The sequence below is a fragment of the Lissotriton helveticus genome, chromosome 5_1, assembly GCF_964261635.1.
Source record: "Lissotriton helveticus chromosome 5_1, aLisHel1.1, whole genome shotgun sequence".
Taxonomy (NCBI): Eukaryota; Metazoa; Chordata; class Amphibia; order Caudata; family Salamandridae; genus Lissotriton; species Lissotriton helveticus.
In genome coordinates this window covers 1,377,355,866-1,377,376,566 of record NC_136065.1, presented here as the reverse complement: position 1 = coordinate 1,377,376,566, position 20,701 = coordinate 1,377,355,866, and positions in this window count along the sequence as shown.

The window sequence follows — 20,701 nt, the reverse complement described above, 5'->3', positions numbered from 1 at the left end:
TCTTACTGCATGGGAGCCACAGCTACACCTCTGCGCAAGGGTCTCACTGCTGTGCACATAATCCCCCAGAGAATCCCCACTGCCAACAATAAAGAAGACCCCCTACTTACACACCATACTTGGACATGCTTCTGCACAGATGTAGGTACTCCAGCTGCAAATACTACTTTTGAACCAGCTGCTGCATACACAATACAGAGACCCCACTGCATGCATAAACCTAGGCATTTGCTGCTGAACATATACTGCAAAGACCTCTGTGAGAACCACACACCATTGAGAGATCTGTTGCTACACTCACCTCTGACAGGCCTCATCTCACACACTCTATCCAAGGGCCTGCTCTTTTTGCACTCATGACCCAGAGAACCCCTTCTACGCACACCACCTTAAATTCACTGCTGAAAACACTGCCTGCCAACCCCTGCTTCACACGTCATGCAAAAGCTCGCTGCAGCACATGTCCCTCAGAGATCCAAGCTGTGATCTTCATGCATGGACTCCCTGCTGCATGCATAAGAGGGATCCAGTGCTGCGCATAACAGCTAGGGACACCTAACTATATACCACACACCACTGCGGTTACCGTCACACTAGAGAGACCTGCTGAACATGTCACCCAGATACCATCTCTCTATAACTAAGTTTATCAAAAGGGGGTTACGTCTGTTTATGTTTAAAGCAGGGTGCAGTGACTAAAAAGCATTGTTCCTTAGACTGCAGAAATAAAAAGCAGCCTCAGAAATTGGTGACAAGGTGATCTTCTTTTTCTAAATCTCTCTATAACTGACACCACATTTGGACCGCTCTGCTGTACAACACAAACAGACCACTGTTGACTTGCACACATCACACAAGCACTCTTTGTTGCACACACAATGAAGTGCATTCTTTCACTGCACACACCAGAAAGGAGTACCATTGTGCAGCTCCCATGATTTGATTGCTGTACACACCTTTGCCACTCAAAATACCCTACTGCATGCGGAGTACACCCGCCATGGAAACACTGCTGACAATTTCACACATGAACACCCTGCTAAGCATACCACCCAGGGACACCTTGATGAGCACACCACCCAGGGTCACCTAGCTAAGCAGACTACCCAGTTACACCCAGCTGCACCGCCCCCAAGGGTTACCCTGCTGCACACACCACTCCAGCTGAGTGCACCACCCATACAAACCGATGCTGATGACATCACCATCCAGGGACACCCTGCAGAGTACCCCACCCAGGTACCCCTCCTGTGTACCACCAAGGGACACCTGGCTGAGCATGCCACAAAGGTGCACCCTGCTGCACTCACCAAAGTAGTACACCATGTTGCACACCACTAATTCAATTCCATGCTGAGGACAAAACAATCCAGGATCTCCCTGCTGAACACACTACACGGGGAGAGCCTGCTGCACACACCATCAAGGGACACCCTTCTGCACATTCTGCTGGGCACTCTACTCAGCACACCAATCCGGGGCACCCTGCTGAGCACATAACATATAGACAGCCAGCTGAACACTCTACCTGTAATCACTGAGTAGTGCGTGCAGCATTATAGAAGCACTCATCACCTTCATGGCCCTTGCTGTCACACAGGATACACATCACCCTATCGCCCAAGTTCTTTTAGGACACATACCACCCTCAATCCTTCACTGTCTCAGTGTTTCCTCTGCCGTGCCCTACCTTCAGCCAGCAGTGAAAATTAAAAAAGCTTTATGACACACTCAGCGTTGGTAGTGTCATAGTGCTTTTTAACTTTAAGCCATGCTACACGTCTACAGCATGGCTAAAAAAAACATTGATAAAGTCAGTACCATGCATAGGCAAGCCCCAGCCATACTACACACGTACAACATAGCTCAGAAAACATTGATAAAGCTAATACCATGCATAGGCAAGCCCCGGGCATGCTATACATATACAAGATGGCTCAGAAAACATTGATAAAGCCAATTCCATGTGTAGGCAAGCCCCATTGACTTTACCAATGCTTTTATTTTTCCAAGAACCAAATGTCCTGACAGATGTACATCACTCTTCCTTGACCTTTGCTACTGTGTGAACAGGTGGCAAAGTTCATTTGCATTTACTGCGGCCTGTGTCTTGAAAATCGAGAAGATCAGGCTTCACAACTAAGGGGGCCCGCCACCCTAGCGGTTCTGGGACCGACCGCCAGTGGTGCAGCGGTCCCGCACCGGAGATTAGGATGCCACTGCCACCGTGGTGGTGGCATCCTCCATTCCCAGCATTGTGGCGGGCGGTGCTCACAGCACCGCCCGCCACAATGCTGGGAATGCACTGCGTGCATTGTCATGCACAAGGTGACAGGCACCGCGAGGTGCCTGCCACCATGTCCATGACAATGCATGGGGGGTACCATAGGTACCCCCCATGTGCACCCCCAGGTTCCCTGGGGGCCCATTACGGGCCCCAATGTAAAAGACTGCATGTCTTTCCTTGACAGCAACATGCATCCTGATTAGGATAGCGGTGTCTAACAGACATCGCCACCATATTGAAAGCTTTTCCGCCCGCTCGACTCATCGACCGGGCGGAAAACCAGCAGACGGTCTTTCCGTCCGCTGGGGTCCCCCTGCCATAGTAATATGACGGGGAGAAAGGCCATGCTGGCGGGAGAGAATGTTGGGCGGATCGCCACCGCCATGCGGGCGGTGGCGATCCGCCATGCGGGCGGTGGCGATCCACCCGACATTCTATTGGGCCCCTAATTTCGCTGTAATTTTGCAAAACACAAAATCTTTAAAGCTGGATGGTCTGATTGCTGTATTTGGGCCAATGACAAAATCATGAGGTAATACTATCACAAACTGTGCAGCATTCTGCACATAATTTGCCTTTTCTTGCCGCATAAATTATTAAACCCTGTCCCCAAACTTGGTCCTTTCTTAACACATAATTCTAGTGGCCCTGTTCCTAGATTTTACCAATACCATGATTATAAGGGTAGGGGTAGCAATGTCTCTCAGTTAGTGTTTAAAAGCGCTCACTTTTACTAAAATATTTCTAAATCCAGTGATGTCATTCCATATGCTGAGGTAAAACGCTTCAGAGTGTTAAAGAAATGTGTTGTTTTTCTAACATAAAGGATGCTAATATTAGCGACCTGCACAAATATCAGTTTCGCAATACCATAAGAATGATATCGTCAAGTTTATATAGTGAGTTCTAGGTTTAATATTCTTAAGTTCACAGCTACGTACATGAACGACACAGTGATATACTTTATTGTTGAGTCAACATTTCGACTACGATATTGTGACCCCTCACCATCAATCAGAGTGCATGTGGTGGTCTCTGAGAACTTGAGAAAGTGGGTGAGAAGGGCCTGGACAGGACCACGAGCACCGGAGGCGGAGTCTGTGCGTATTCCAGGGTTTTGATTGATTTCACGGGTTTTTAGGTTTTGCCTCGCCAAAAAGATGCGCTCTGCGCATCTTTTTCGCGCAGGCGAAAACCTGATGAGAACTGTAGTGTGCTTTGGGTCGGCCCTCGTCATTCATTGGCTGGCTCCGTAAATGGAGCCTAGCCATTGGATGAGGGGCCTGTCCGTCAATGCCGGACCAGACACGGGGGCGTTCCTGACATTCTTTGGCTTTTGCCGACGTCACGCGACGCCGGGAACGCCCCCGAGTCTGGTCCGGCATTGCCGGCACTTCTGCGTCTCTCCTCCCCCGTTTCCCGCCCCGTGACTGGCCGGCCGGCCAATCCTAGCGCGGCCGGCCGGAAGTGCCCGCCCCCCGCAGCCCGGGGGAAGAAGGAAGACGGCAAGAAGTATGGCGGCGCCCGCGGGGCTCCCGTGGCCTGGAGGGAACCCCGGGAGATGCGGAGGACGTTGCCGGTCTCCCATGCCGAAGAGGGAGACCGGAGAAGTGCCAGAGAGATTGTCGACGTTGCCGGTCTCCCATGCCGAAGAGGGAGACCGGAGAAGTGCCGCCGTCGCAAGGTGCAGGTGAGTCGATTTGTTTTTTTTTTTTTTTCCCTCCTCTCTTCCCCTGCCTTCCTGCCCCAACCTCTCTCCCCCTGTCTCCTACCTTCACTCGTCGCTCGTCATGTCCTCCCGCAGACCTGACCCCGGCGGCCGTACTTCGGTTTAAGCAGGCTGACTTTAGAGAGCGTTGATTGTCATTGAGCAAGGAGGGGCAGAGGTAAAAGTGAAACTCTATGCTTGCGAGTTGGAGCTTCTGCTTTAAAGTTTTGCAAAGCATGTGCTGGAGTTAATGGAAGCACCCTTTGCATGTTTAGAATGGACATTCCGTCTGTGAAGATTCCTCGTGCTCTTGCTCTCAACAAATCCTTAAGAATTTCTATTCCGGTAGAACCCGCATCAAAAGAACATTATCAATGACATACTTTGTATTTTATTTTCTTTTGGTCGCCCAATTACTTTCATTCATTTCCACGACAACACTTTACAAGTGTTTTGCGGGTTACACTCATCCTCTGGTCTTATGTCTCTGTGTGTCCGTTCTATGAATGGTGAGTTGTATGGAAAACGTTGTCAGGACCTGATCACATTATGCAGAGGCAGGCCTTGAAAATTTTCCTTGTCATTGGCAACCAGAATGAAGTCAATGTTGAAACGCTTGCCGTCGTCTTTACTTCACTCAGTTGTCAGTAACTGTGTCCCTTTGAACCTATAGAAACGCTGCATCCTTGAGAGCACTATTGTTAAAGACCTTCTCCAGACCGTTTGTAGGTGAGTTCATTTAAAGTGCTTGTAAGGAAGTAAATCAGATGTGGACAAACTTCAAGGAAATAAACTGCCAATAAAAGCTTTGGTGTTTTAATTTAGTAATCCGTATTGTTATTTAGTCCACATTTTCCAGTATGATATTGCCATTATCAAACTTTGTATTTATTACATTTAAGACTACCGATGTATAACTTGCCTCTGACATATGTTGGGTAGGGGAGCAGTTAGTTACAACTCTGCTAAGTGGTCCCAAGTCAAGTATGTTACACTCAGAACTGGTTTATAAACCAACATCATTTAACATGTCTTGACTTCAAAGCCTATATTTCTGTCAACAGGCATTGACAAAGCCCGTAGGTCTTGCTTGTGAAATCTGTTGGACTTTGCCAATGGTTTTTTCTCTCTCCCAGATGGATCCGCGATGGCGAGCGCATCCTTGATGGTTATCTTTGAATTAATTTTCTTATGCTTTAAGAAACTCAAAAATGTCCACCACAGATTGGCTGATCCAAAGCGACCATCTGTGCCATTTTAATATGTCTGCTACTGATGGTGCAGGAGGTAGCACTCAAAGCTCGAGGGTGCTGGTGCAATTGGCCACAGGTAAAGGGGGTTCTAATAAATAAAGGGATTGGGAGGACTGAAAAGGTTTATTAAAGCGAAGGGCTGGGGAACTAGGGGCAGTAGGGAAGCACAATAGTTCCTGATATGCACTTCAGTCTGATGTCGGCAGTGGAAGGATACCTTCCATCCAATCTAAACCCTGTGACTCTGAAATGCTTATTTGCAGGACAAACATATGACTAGTGAGGAAAGCCTTGGGAATCAGAAGCACGAAAGGGAGATGGACGATAAAGCCATCCGATCATGAGTGAGTGGCTAAGCCGACTGTTATATAATTCACAGCAGGTTTTTTACACCAGTCAGCTGAAGGTGTTGATAAGCGAGACCTAAAAAAAAAAATAATAAACCTACAAGTCTCAGAAGACAGACCACTGCTGGCTATAAAGCCTGGCCTCGTTGAGTGCGCTACATAACGTGGCACAACATGATAGCATTAGAGTCATCTCTAAGATACGGGCAGACTTGGAGCAAAGTATGTCTTGTATAATTTTATTGGCATTGCAGCAGGATTGAGGATTAGACCAGTGTTTGGCAATCTGTGGGTGGCGACCCATTGGTCGGTTGTGAGCCGAATTTTGGTGGATCGCATAAGTGCAATCAATAAATAAAGGTTCTTTTAGATTCTGTATCCATCTTCCCACATTTGCTGTACCTCAAAGACAGAAGTCAAGTGTCAGGCTGAGTCTTCTGGCAAATTGGTGCTTATTTTGTTTAACATTGGGGTTGATTAACTAAAAATTAGCATAACTGCTGATATATTGGGGTGAAAATAGAGTCCTGTGTCAAACACCATTTTTGCAAACCTGCAACACCTTCCTAAAGAGGTTTAGTCCTCATTGAATGTATGTGATGAAATCAACCTCATTCGCGAGGCAACAAAAAGGTTGACATTAATACACAGGTCCCGTGATGCAAATTGAAGAAGAAAAAAAAAACAGCCCTTCGTCCCATTCACTCCAGACATCTCCATTCGCACCTCTGCATTATCTTCCTAGAGAACAACCACCAGAGACGAGTTGTTCCCAAATAAAACACAGTGACTGCTACTTGAGGCCCTGAAATTAGAAGTGTGCACAATGCAGTTTCCGGGATCGGACATTAGCACAACTGATTTAAATATGCCTCAAGTTGTAACACGTAGAACAAAGATGGAAATTAAAGCCAGTTCACAAGAGAAGCAACATTCCAGTTTTCACTCCACAGCCATCACACAGCTCCACCGATGCACCCACCGCACAGCTCCACCGATGCACCCACCGCACAGCTCCACCGATGCAGCCACCACACAGCTCCACCGATGCAGCCACCACACAGCTCCACCGATGCAGCCACCACACAGCTCCACCGACACAGCTCCACCGATGCACCCACCACCCAGCTCCACCGATGCACCCACCACACAGCTCCACCGACACAGCTCCACCGAGGCACCCACCACACAGCTCCACCGAGGCACCCACCACACAGCTCCACCGAGGCACCCACCACACAGCTCTACCATGCCCCCACCACACAGCTCTACAATGCCCCCACCACACAGCTCCACAGATGCACCCACCACACAGCTCCACTGATGCACCCACCACACAGCTCCACCGACACAGCACCACCGATGCACCCACCACACAGCTCCACTGAGGCACCCACCACACAGCTCCACCGAGGCACCCACCACACAGCCCTACAGATGCACCCACCACAGAGCTCCACCGATGCACCCACCACACAGCTCCACCGATGCACCCACCACCCAGCTCCACCGATGCAGCCACCACACAGCTCCACCGACACAGCTCCACCGATGCAACCACCACACAGCTTCACCGATGCAACCACCACACAGCTCCACCGATGCAGCCACCACACAGCTCCACCGACACAGCTCCACCGATGCTCCCACCACCCAGCTCCACCGATGCACCCACCACACAGCTCCACCGATGCAGCCACCACACAGCTCCACCGATGCACCCACCACCCAGCTCCACCGATGCACCCACCACACAGCTCCACCGACACAGTTCCACCGATGCACCCACCACACAGCTCCACCGATGCACCCACCACACAGCTCCACCGATGCACCCACCACACAGCTCCACCGACACAGCTCCACCGATGCACCCACCACTCAGCTCCACCGATGCACCCACTGCTTGTGCCTCCGTGTGCCCCTGTTGCCTGCTTGTGCTGTGTGGGTGTGTGTGGAGGGCTCTGTGTAGCTGTGTGTGTGGGAAGCTTTGTGTGGCTGTGTGTGTGGGAAGCTTTGTGTGGCTGTGTGTGTGGGGGGCTGTGTGGGTGTGTGTGGGGGGGCTCTGTATGGGTGTGTGTGTGGGGGGGCTCTGTGTGTGTTTGTGTGTGTCATTTGCGAGAGATAAAGCTAGTGGCATTGTAAATGGCAATGCCATTTATTTATGTTAAAAAAACATAAATAAATATAATGTCAAGAGCAATGCCAATAGCTCTAACTTTAACAAAGGCAAAACCATTGCATTGTAAATGCTTGTTTAAGGTGCTGTTTGTGCGCGTCTGAGAGGCTGTCTCAGTGTGCGCACTGGGCACAAACAGGATTAGGGGGCCCACCTGGCTGGCATGAAGGCAAAGTCTGCGCAGCGAATATAAAAATGCAGGACACAGGGAAAAAATCCAACCCAAAAATTCGGGACAAAAAAACAAGTTTATGGGCACGTCTGAGGAGAGTGTTGTATCTTACTACTTTATCATTGCACTTATTTACTATATTTTATATTGCTCTGTTTCTTTTTTTTTAAAACTGTTTTATTGAGTTTTTCTTTATATACAAAAAGATGGTTATATCTCTGTTGATCATGTTATATATTAGAGATACAAATATGCATTTGACTTTTAAGTACACAGGCTCTGTAAATGTACGAAAAGGCTACCACTCTGACCGGCTTGTTGCTGGGCCAGGAATGACTTGACTTCGGGCAATTACATTGTTACTACAACACATATATCTCCTGTGTGTTGTGCAGTAATTGCGTTAGTGTATTTTATATTGCTTTGGCTATTCATTGTGATTTGTATGTGAGCATCTCTAGGTATATTACATTCAAGTGGTGCATTATCTCCTTCATCAGTGGTAAATTGGTGCCCTTGAGAACGCATTCAAGGTCAAAACACATCACAGAATAAATCCAACCTTTCTTGGAGAGAAAGTAACAGCAAGGTTTTGATTGTTTTTCAACATTTTAAAACCCGTGGAAAAAGCTTTGGAATAATTGAAGGAAGTTATTATTCACCTTCTGCTTGTTAAGGAATGTTGTCATTGGGCTCCCTGCTCCCTCCATTAGACGCCAAATCTAAAACAATTAATGAAAGATATAAAAGGAGCAAGTAATACAATTTGAAAAATGCCAAACTTATTCCATCACCATTATGCCATGGATGTACCAAACTGTGCACCACCACGTGCTGCACAGTGCACTATTACCCCGTGTATTGTACCGCCACAAACATCTTAGTGCACCACTAGACATAGAACAATGGAACACCTGTGATATCAGGCAACGAGCACAACCTTGGAAACTCCTCTCCAGTGCTTTGTAAAATGGGGTTAGCAGAGGGGATTACGGAGTCTGGTGGCAGCGCTTATACACTGTAGAACATTTTACTTGGAACTTTGGGTGATCGTTCAGCGATATCGCGGTTATGTTTCCCCAGTTGCATAGACCTATTTTTGCATTGTAAGTCAAAGGAGCACATACCAGCAGGGTCAATTCAGCATTTTTTTCTTTCCTTTTCTGCAAAGAATGCAATGGCATGACTTTGGGGGGTGAGGAGCCCCCTTCAAAACAAGGAACCCTGGGGGCTCCCCGAATTGCAGGGGCCTCCGTTACGTGCCCTGCCGACCCTGGCAAGTGATTGCCACCCACAGGCGCCCTGAGACCCTCTCCGTGTCTGATTCACAGAGCACTGGGCTATTAAGTAAGAAGTTTGCTCCCTTAGGATTACTTGACACGTGAAGTAGATTTCTGTCTTTGTAGAGATTCACAAAAAGTGCTGAGACGACTTTAAGCAATATACTACACTAGCAGCCCGTCCCGACCTTGTCCGGGAGCAATCAGGCTTCAGGGCCCCCGCCAGCCCCGGTCCCCGCCCGCCCTGACATTATCCGTGGGTCCCCCGGAGTAGCAGCCCGTCCCGACCTTGGCTTCAGGGCCCCCGCCCGCCCCGACATTGTCCGTGGGTCCCCCGGAGCCTTACCTCATCCGCCGCACCTCCCCACGCTCCTGAGTTCACCGGTCCTCCGCTCCTCGCCGCTTCTCCCCGCCTGTCCGCCGCTCCTCACCGCTCCTCCCCGCCTGTCCGCCGCTCCTCCCCGCGCTCATGTCCGACGCTCCTCCTCGCGCTCCTGGACGCCGCTCCTCCCCGCGCTTCTGATGTCAGCACGCACGTCGCGGCCGGCGCTACTTCCATGGGACTACTTTTTTTTTCTCGTAAATTTTTTAAATAACTTCTTTTTTTTTTATTTATATAGCCTATGTCCATCTGCACACCCTGACAATTACAACGATGTATCGGGTGTGTGGATTGGCGCTGTGGTTCCCGAGCTTACCCGCCTCAAAGGTTCAAAGTTCTTCCTTTATAATAGTAGTATAGATTTATTCGATATATATTAATTGGGGTACTTCAATATGCGCAATTTAAGCATCAGATTTTCCACATGCTGGAAAATGCAGTACATAAATTATATATGGTAACTTTTATTTTTTTCCATGGGGAAAACATTTCCAGTGTAAAGAACTTCTTCTGCTAAACCCCTGTTACTTCCCCTTTTTAGGTCGAGCGTAGCAGCGTGCATGGGCTGCTCTGCGAGGCTTCTTGTAGCTACTCCGTGTCTGTCTGACTCCTCCCACACATTTGATTAGCTTTTGCGTGTGTCTTTCAAGAATGAAAGCACGCAAATGGCTAAAGGTGGGTGCATGTCCCACCTCATCTGAAAAGGTTCACTCCTACGGTGTTTTGCCTGCAGTAGCGAGCAGCGGCGCACAGGACGGCAGCTACAGGGCCTCCTTGTCTCGCCTTGTCTCCCTGTGCCCGCCCCCAGTCTTGTGTCTCGTGTCAGTCTCCTAAAAATCATTTAATCTCCCCCCGCCTACAAAACAAAATTACAGTGTCCTTGTGTAAAGTAATTTTCCTCGTATGAATACTTTGTTGTCATCATGGTTGAAGGTCAGGCTAGCAGCCCCAAACCAGCCAGCCTAGCCCAGGAAACCTGACGGAGGTGTGGCGAAAGCCCTCTTAGCCCAACAGTCTGGTCTAAGGTGAGATACAGTACTAACTTTTAAGCAATGCGCTACCTAGAATTTTCAGTGCGCAAATCCTCCATCTTGTTTTCCATGCACACACGCGTGTGGCAAACGAAAGTGAAACAGCGTGCTACATGGCAAAATACTTATAAGGTCCCAAAGGCGAGGCCTATTGGCTATGCCAATGCTTGTTCATTCTAAGATCACTTTTCCTCCTGCCTTTGACTTGAGCACATTTACAGTTGTTTTCAGGGTTAAAAAACATGCCCGCAAGTGGTATTGTGGGTTCTTGCTTGTGAATCAGCAGGTGTGACTGGCGCTACCTTGTAGTAAACTACTTCTCTACTATTCCTCACTGTACTGCTCTGTTGGAATGTACCTTGTCATCATAGAATGCCTGAGTGCCTCTCTGTGTCTAGAGTGTAAGTTAGTCAACCCAGACTGAGCAGCTAGGAGCCTGCTCCTGGTGGGGCTGTATCTGTACCTTCTATCTTCTCTTATTCACTTATCCAAGAACCAAGCTACAATAATGGATTTCTCTACAAATACACATGGACTGTGTATCTTCCTTTACTACATTTTGGCGACGATCTTCAGAAACTACGCGTGGAGTTTGAAGTAAGGATGACCATGTACCAAGCAACCAAGAAATCAAAGACAATAAGACTTCAACGTCAATTGAAAGCTGAGAATTAAAGGACACACACTGGTCAGCCCCACCAGTGCCCTCTACCATCTGGACAGCCTGCAACCTGGGTGTTAGTTATTCCATCACCCTGCTGTCATCTCAAAGACTTCTATTACAGTCTCTCCAAACTTCCCAGAGGCACAACAGGTTTGTGCACCCTGCTGTGTTTCACTGCCCTATCTGGGCCCTGCGTGGGAAGCGTTGCAGTCTGACAGCAGGTTTCATCTGAATCCTCAGTAAACCACTGAATTACCTAAAGCTGCAATTAGTTTCCTGCAGTTCCTCGCAGTGTACGTAACGGCGGTTCCATCAAAGACTGAATATATATTGTAACAGCTTCATTAGCAGTGAGCAGTATCCTGCTTTTCAGCCAAGCTACATCCACAAACGACACACACCGAGCACCTTGTAAATGTGTTTTAGGGTTAGTGCTTTTACAGAGACAGTGACAGCACCAAACGGTTCTCGAGAACTTTCCTGTAGGATCTGTCCGAGCGATTGGTGGCATGAAGAGCAGCACCTTTGGTGAGCACTAGGGCATATGTGCTGGGTCAGAGACTGCACATTTTGTTTTGCCGCTTTAGATTACTAAAGTGGACCCCCCCACCATGGCAAACTGAAGCACATTGTTTAAATTCAAAATCCTTTCATGCGCATCTCACCATTCTCTTAGTGCCGCGTGGAAGCGGGGTGAATTCTGCATGAAGTTCATCTTCTCTAGTTCTTCACAGCTGACCAGCGACGCCTGCATGCAACAGCCGCAGTGAGCCACACGGCCCCGCATCAAGAAGCGTGCTGCAGTTTTGTTCTTAATTAGAAGATATCAACCGCAACTAAAAAAAAAAACAACAGAAGAAGAAATCAGCCGCCAGTAATTTCAGAAAAACAAACAAAACTACGGAAAAATCTAATCTGGATGATTTTGACACTTCTTCATGAGGGGTTGGCTGTCTAATGTCAGGAGACGTTTCCGCCAAGTCGCAGGTGAGAAATCCTGTTCTGCTCTGCTTGTCTCGTGTGTGTGTCATAAGTCATGCCGTGATCTCCAGCGTCTCTCAGTGTTGCCTGGTTACCAGCGCCATAATCCAGCAAGTGTCAGGCGGACCAGCATGTGGCCGGAGAAGTACTTTAGTACATCATCGTGCATAATGTAAAGCGGCCATATTTTGTGTAGTTTCTTCTGAATTATCGCCGAGTCATTAAAATAAACTCAAACAAGATTTCAGCATGGCAATGTCTGAGAGCCTGAGAGACAGGGGTCTGCCTGTGCTGTAATTTACGGCCCGTTTCTAAACCTGTAGCCGTGAGGCAGACACGACTCAGATGTTAAGGTAAGCAAGTGTATGCATTAAAGAGACTCGTGCTTATCCATGTGAGGATGCTGTCTGCGTATAGTAGAACTTTGAAGGAAGAGTAAACAAAGTCCATTCTTTCCAGTTTGTGGTGCGCTATCTCTACAGCCTTAAGACAGTTTACTTTCAAGTACGTTATCATATGCCTCCTGCACTTATGGTTTTCCATCAAAGGAAAATAAACAGTGAACATGGGAAATAAGCTGCAAACTTACTGAATCTTCAATTAATGAAATAGTTTTGTGAGAGAGGAATCACATTTGATTGGATGTGGGTTACACTTCACGAGTAAGTGTGCTCAAAGGCAGTGACTGTAAAATCTGAAACAAGATTGGCATCTTGTGGAGTTTCATATGAGAATGGGTTTCCCATGCAGTCTCCACATGTTCTAAATGATTAAGAAGAGGGTGCAGAGCATGCAGAATCATCAGCAGATGCTTGTACTAGCCAGAGACATCAAACAAAGTGCATCCTGTCAGTTCCATGTTGCAGAGGAAGTAATGTTGCCAACTTTACTCGACATAAAATCTGCTGAATATAAACATAATAGACTCGAGTGTCGGGGGCGATAACTGTACACTTTGTACCTAGTCTGCATCCAGCTTTAGAGACTGATCACATCTAGGCAATAAAATCCGACCAGGACAGCTGCATCATAAACAGTGTTGGAGACGTCTCTGTATGCTTTAAAAAGAAGTCAATTCAACAAGAAATAAGAGACACCTAAAATCTCCTGGACATTAAGACATAAAAGATGCTTCCTTAAAATTATAATATTGTAAAGTTCTGGTAACTAATAAATTCCTTCTGTTTACGCGCCACCCACAAGCACAGTTAAGGACAACTCACAGTACTGGCACAGAGAAGCATGACAGAGTCCAGAACCAAGACAGAGAGTCCAGGACTGAGAAAGTATAGAATTGTGGCAGAGAGTCTGGAGACTCCAAAACTGGAACAGAGAGTCCTTAACTGGGACAGTGAGCCCAGAAGAGTCCAGAACCAGGACAGAGAGTCCAGGACTGAGAAAGTATAGAATTGTGGTAGAGAGTCTGGCGACTCCAAAACTGAAAAAAAGAGTCCTGAACTGGGACAGTGAGCCCAGAAGCAGGTCAGGTAATCTAGGAGAGGATTGTGCGACAAAGCGATCGAGACGGAGAGGTTCCCAGTAGATCTAAGACAAAGGTAACAGCACCACAAGAAAGAATAATCGTGACAGAGAGGTTCTTAGTAGAACCAGGACTAAAGTCCCAGAACCACGAGGAAAAATCATGACAGAGGGGCTTCCAGAAGTACCAGGACTAAGGTCCCAGATTCCCGACGGAGATTCGTGATAGAGAGGTTCTGAGAAGAACCAGGACTATGGTTTCAGAACCAAAGAATAGTGTTTTTTTTTTAAAGAAAGGGGTTCACAGAGGAACTAGGGGTAAGGTCCCTGAACCAGTACAAAAGTTTCAGTACCACGACAAAAAATCGTGACACGGAGGTTCTCAGAACCGGGGCGAACATTCCGCGACTACACCTGGCCTTATAGCCCGCAATACTGAGACAGATAGTCCACAGATTCGTGACAGAGAGGTTGTCAGAAGAGCCAGGACAAAAGCCTCTCCTGCCAATCACGTTTATTTTTGTTGTATGTTGCGTGATCCTTGCTGATGTGAGTGTTCTTGCTACCTTAAACGCGTGGTGACGAGGCTGGACTGGCCTTGCCTGCTGCAGGTCACAATGCTTTTGACAATGTCTGCAATGACTTGTACATCCTAGTAGGGGGCAACCTTCCTGGAGCTACATGGAGCTACATGGAACGAGCAAGGAACCAGTTTCTCATCAGTGACGACTTCGGGTGAGAGACCGCTCACCGGAGTTCAGGATCTTTCCCTTTGTTTGTTTACCTCTCATTACTATGCATGTTTTAATGCACATGTGTTTTAGAGCAGTTGTTCTTGTTCTAATTACTCTACTAAGAAGAGGTTTCTACAGTAATTACCCCTATGTGTACCCTTTTTATGGGGAGTAAGTGTGGACAGTTACTGCCTCAATCCAGTTTGTTCTTGCTTTTAGGGGAGGTTGCGTAGTTTTCCAGGGTTACAAACGTTTACCCTGTAGTGTACTCCACTTTGGTGAGGTTGTATGAGCGATTAGAGCCTCATCTAGTTTCAAGGGTCAGTTCTCCTTGTACTCTTTATGGGGAGGTTGTGCGGGCATTCAGTGCCTCATTCTAGTTCTAAGGGCCAATACCCCGTGGTGTACCCTACCTAGGACAGCTTGTATCATTTTTCCAGGCCCTGATGTGTTTCAAGGGTCAGTTCACCTTGTGTAACTTTAATGGGGAGGTTGTGCGGTTGTTCAGTGCCTCATTCTAGTTCATAGGGCCAATACCTCCTGGTGTACCCTACTTAGGAGAGCTTGTGTATTTTTTTTTTTAGGCCCTGCTGTGTACCCTTCTAGGTTTACTCCACTTAAAGAAGGTTGTGTTGTTTGTGGGTAGTCAATGCCCCATATCAGTTCCCAGGGTGAGTAGCCTGCTGTGTACCCTTCTAGGTTTGCCCTACTTAGGGGAGGGTGTGTTGTTTGTGGGTAGTTTATGCCTGTATCAGTTCCCAGGGTGAGTATCCTGTGATGTACTCTTCCAGGTTTACCCTACGTTGGAAGGTTGTACTTTTAGTGGGTAATCAGTGCCCATATCAGTTCCCAGAGTGTGTATCCTGCGGTGTACCCTTTCCTGTTACCTAGGGTGACTCATACCCTCTGGTGTACCCTTTATGGGGAAGTTGTAAGGGCGGTTAATTCCCACCTTTGTTTGCCAGGGTGACTATCCTGTGGTGTACCCGTCTACGGGGAGGTTCTGAGGGTGACCACCCTTGGTTTTTCCACCTAAGCCTTGTCTTGTTTTTTTCCGTAAGGGAGGGGGGTGGGTCAAGTAGTAACTATATTTGCAATTTTAATGTTTTCTATGATTTTTGCATTTTTATAGCATTACTGTTGATGCCACGTTATTCCTGATACTTCATGTACTATAAAGTTAGATATTTGCATCTCAATGTTTTACATTCATGCTAATGTTATTTTTGAGGTATCTTACTTGTCTTTCTCTTTATTCCTGCTGTCGTTCCCCAAGGAAGGAGGATGTGTAGTTAGCTACTTCTCTACTATTCCTCACTGTACTGCTCTGTTGGGATGTACCTTGACATCATAGAATGCCTGAGTGCCTCTCTGTGTCTAGAGTGTCAGTTGGTCAACCCAGACTGAGCAGCTAGGAGCCTGCTCCTGGTGGGGCTGTATCTGTAACTTCTATCTTCTCTTATTCACTTATCCAAGAACCAAGCTACAGTAAAGGATTTCTCTACAAATACACATGGACTGTGTATCTTCATTTATTACATACCTTCTGCCTCAATCTCCTGCAGGTGAATGGTCTGTGAATCAGCAAGTGTGACTGGTGCTACACTTTGAACTGCTCATATGGAAGGTGAATGGCCTGTGAACAAGCAGGTATGGCTGGTGCTGCACTCTGCCCTTCTCCTTGCAGGTGAATGGTCTGTGAGCCAGAAGGTGTGAATGGTGCTATACTCCACTGTGCTCCCATGGCAGGTGTATGGTCTGTACATCAGCAGGTGTGGCTGATGCTATTCTCTCCTCCACTCCCTGCAGGTGAATGGTCTGTGAATCAGCAGGTATGACTGATGCTCCGCTCTTCTCAGCTCCCATGGCAGGTGAATGCTCTGTGAATCCAGTAGGTGTGACTGGTGCTACACTCTGCTCCCACAACAGGTGAATGGTCTGTGAATCAGCGGGTGCGACTGGTGCTACACTCTGCTCTCACGGCAGGTGAATGGTCTGTGAAACAGCGGGTGTGACTAGTGCTACACTCTGCTCTCACGGCAGGTGAATGGTCTGTGAATCAGCGGGTGTGACTGGTGCTACACTCTGCCCCCACAGCAGGTGAATGGTCTGTGAATCAGTTGTTGTGACTGGTGCTACACTCTGCTCGTATGACAGGTGAATGCTCTGTGAATTGCGATTCTCATATTTACATGACTAGAGAATCTGGATTTCATTAAAGACTCGGAGGCTGACATTATGCATACAACTTTAATGCAGATCCCAGCAGCCGCATCACAATGCAAAAGTTCCAAATAGAACAAAGGCAACAGCAAAATGCCATGAGCCAACAACACACAGCCTCTTTTAAATGAGGACAACATAGAAGATAAAGTTCATGAAAGCGTTTGAAGGTTTGAGGTGAAGAAGAATCAAACTCCGCTATGAAAACAGGATATCTCGAAGAACGTAGACAGGCAGGACGCACGCAACTTTTGAAAGGCGTAGTAAAGCAGGACGAACTCTTGAAAGTCGTAGTCAAGATCAGGCATTATCTGAAAAGGATAAACAAATTAGTACAGAACCCAATAGACACAAATCCAAACATGTCATGAAAAAAAGGCAATCATAAGATATGAAACAAGGATATAAAGCATTACAATAAAATTACAAGGTAAAATGTATAATGAAATGCCTCCTGAGGAGGGAGGGAGGGATAATGTCAGCCTCCGAGTCTTTAATGAAATCCAGATTCATTACAAGACCGGAGGCTACATTATGCATGTTGGAAGCTTCCTAAAACAGCATCAGACATGTGTTGGATGGGTTTACAATAGTTACGAGCGAAGGTACCTGCATTGGACCAATCAGCAGCTTTCAAGATGTCATCCAACTTACCTCCAGACCAAAGTGATTTGCTAGCCATAGCACCTCTGAGGGAATGAGCCTGAAATTTACTCAAGTCAACTCCAGCTAGGTTCATAGCGATTTTAATCCATCTAGCAATAGAAGAGGAACTAATACCTTTATGAGTTTTAACAAATGAAATAAGCAATTGATTAACACCAACTGGACGGAGTCCAGACATTCTATGGTCATATTCCTTCATGCAATCAACTACACAGAGTTTAGGATGCAGATCGAATCGTGGATAAAATATGGAGTCAAGCCTGTATGTGTTCAATTTTGAGAGTAACCACATTCTGAGTCCGACAAATCCATACTCAGCAAATATCATCTTATGGCAGCGCTATATAGATGATATGTTCATGGCAGGGTGAGGAGAGTCTATTACTGAATTTCTTTACCTGGGTTAATATGTGTGATCAACATCTTAAATTCACACATGAGCATTCATCGGATTCAATTACTTTTTTGGACGTCACCATCAACAAAGAGGGTGACTGTTTGGAGACTAAAACCTACTATAAGCCAACGACCAAAAACAACTTACTGCACTTCACAAGCTATCATCCCCGGGCCTTACGGGAGAATCTCCCTTACGGACAGTACCTCTGGATACGCCGTAATTGCAGTAACCTGTCTGATTATAAACAACAGGCAGGTGAGTTAACAACCAAGTTGGAACTTAGAGGGTATCCCAAAGGAATAATTGACAAAAGTCAGATAAGAGCCAGAAATCAGCAGAGGGACACACTCTTGGATGACCATCCCAAGACAACCAACAATGAGATCCCCTTGACATGTGTGACCACATATAATCCTTTTCAAATAACTGGAAAATACTCACCAGCCACAAATATAAATGGGACAAGCCTCTTTTCTCTTATAAAAGAGCTATGAGCCTAAAAGACTCGCTGGTCCATTCACGTCCTAGGGATACGAAAACAGGAAAACGGGAAGCGACTGTCCTGAATGCGTGGGGCCTACCTGCAGTTATTGGGCATTTTTCCCTGTGGGAATTGCAATGTTTGCCACCTCACATCCCACACAAAATCAATAAATGTGACCGATGGTAGGCAATGGGAGCAGCGCAAGCACACAAATTGTAACACCATTAATGTTATTTATTTAATAACATGTCCATGTAGCCTACAATATGTAGGCATGACAACCAGACGCATCAAGACAAGGATATGTGAACATCGCAGCAATATCCATTGTCATAGAGCAACAACTATGATGACTGCACATTTTCTGGAGAAAAAACACACTCCCAATGATCTGCATTGGACAATTCTCGAGCATTTGGAAGCAGGTTCTGAGGCAGCGTTGTTTGAGAAAGAACAGCGCTGGATTTATCGTTTGGCCACCAATATAAATGGGCTGAATGATGACATCCCATGGGGCTCAGTCATGTGGCGTTAACAATGTTCGTGTCCTGGACAAACATAACCTATCAAACAGAATAGAAGACACTCTCCTTGTCCACTAATAACAGACCTTGGCTGTTATGAATACTGAGTGCTGTGTTTTCTGAATAGGATTATTTGCAATAGAGGTGTTCCCTGTGTTGTTTTTTATACAGGTTCTCTATACAAGCTATGTAGATATCTGCTTGGCTGGTTTTTTTGATCTATAGTAAGCAATACTTAGCCTGTTTGGGTCTACCTTTTCAAATTAAAATTTCATTTTTCACGCGGTTTTCAAAATATTATTTGAGGTGGATACTACTGCTATATAAATATTTGTGCACAACAACATTGGGGTTTTGTGAGCATGGTCTGCAAACATGCTCGACATGAGTAGTCGTTTATAGTATGCTACCACTATATATAATACATTTTTCATTAAACCCCCCCTTCTCCTTTTTTACGGTCTTGTACATCTGAATCTTGCTTGGGGATTCGAACCCCGGTCCGGAGTGGAAAATAGATCCTTCCCCTTTAAGAGACGGAATCCCAACGCAAAGACGTAGGATCACGCTGTACACGTGATCGGGACGGGCGCCAATTGAAATACGCGACCCCGGCTGGTAGCTTGCACTTCCGGGCTGACGACAACCCAGAGTGTAGGTACCGAGTGGGGATTCGCGTGTGTTCAAGTAGTAACGATGTGATTAGTATGGATTTGCCCTACGACACTTTGCCTATGTTAATATAACATTGCTGGAATTAAGCAATACTGGTCTCCTATCCCTCTTTTGGAAACTAATTTTAAAACAACCAAACAAAGGGGGAGACCAGATGCTCCATTTTCAATTAACTGGAGACTTTGCCAAAGGCTATTAAGACATTACAATGGCTTATATGTACTACTTGATAACGAGCTTAACATGTGACTATAGAATAACTGGCAATTATCAGTAAATTAACTATATGTCAACATGTGTCAGTATATGTTATTGTGTTCTGTCTTTCTTCCTCCCATCTCCACAGGTTTTTTTGCTCCTGTGAATCTCAGTGAGCTGCCACGGGTAACAACCGTGAGTTTTACCTTTTGTCACATTAAGAGCCTCACGGGAGGGTGCGCCTTAGCGTGCGCACACCACCGGAGGACCATCTTCTTCTCGTATTTAGGTCCTGACGAATGCTGAGCGAAAATGCACATCTAGCAGCAGAAACATGTTGACCATCTATTTTAATTAAGGACACAGGTTTCCTAATATAGAACCTAGTTTGTCTGCTCACATTGTTTTTAATCCAATACGGGTTGACCTTTATTAAAAGTTTTTGTATAGGTTTTAACCTAGTATTTTTTAACTTTGCACTCACAGTAATATTCACATTTCAGTTAAAGCACTGTCGCACTCAACACCATCCTGCTCCGCTGTAACTCAGGCGTTGTAGCACGCTGGGGAGGCACACGGCCACCCCAGCGGGGACCCAATGATGAAGCATGTCACCAACTAGTGGTGAGTGAGGGTCCTTTTACAAAGAGAAAGACTTGTCTTTCCTTTTTTACAAACACACAAGGGGCATAGGTTGCCTTTAGTGGTTGTTTCTTTAATGGAATTCACCTATGTTTGTGGGGGGTATAAGTAAACAAAATTAAACTAAAAAATCTCTTTTTTCATTCTTTTCACGGAGTCACTCCTTAGTTGTTTATGATAGATTGATTGGGGTATAGGAGTGCCTACCCTTGCCCTCTCTCTCTTGTTGATATTTTCAGTTAAAATATGGAGGCAGACATGGTTTTAGTACGACTATGGATATCAAACTTGACGCCAAAAACATTGTATGAACGATAGGTAATATCAAGAGAACGGATATCTGAGGATCTTCTGCAAGAAACTAGACACAAAAGAGTAGCCAGTTTAATAGA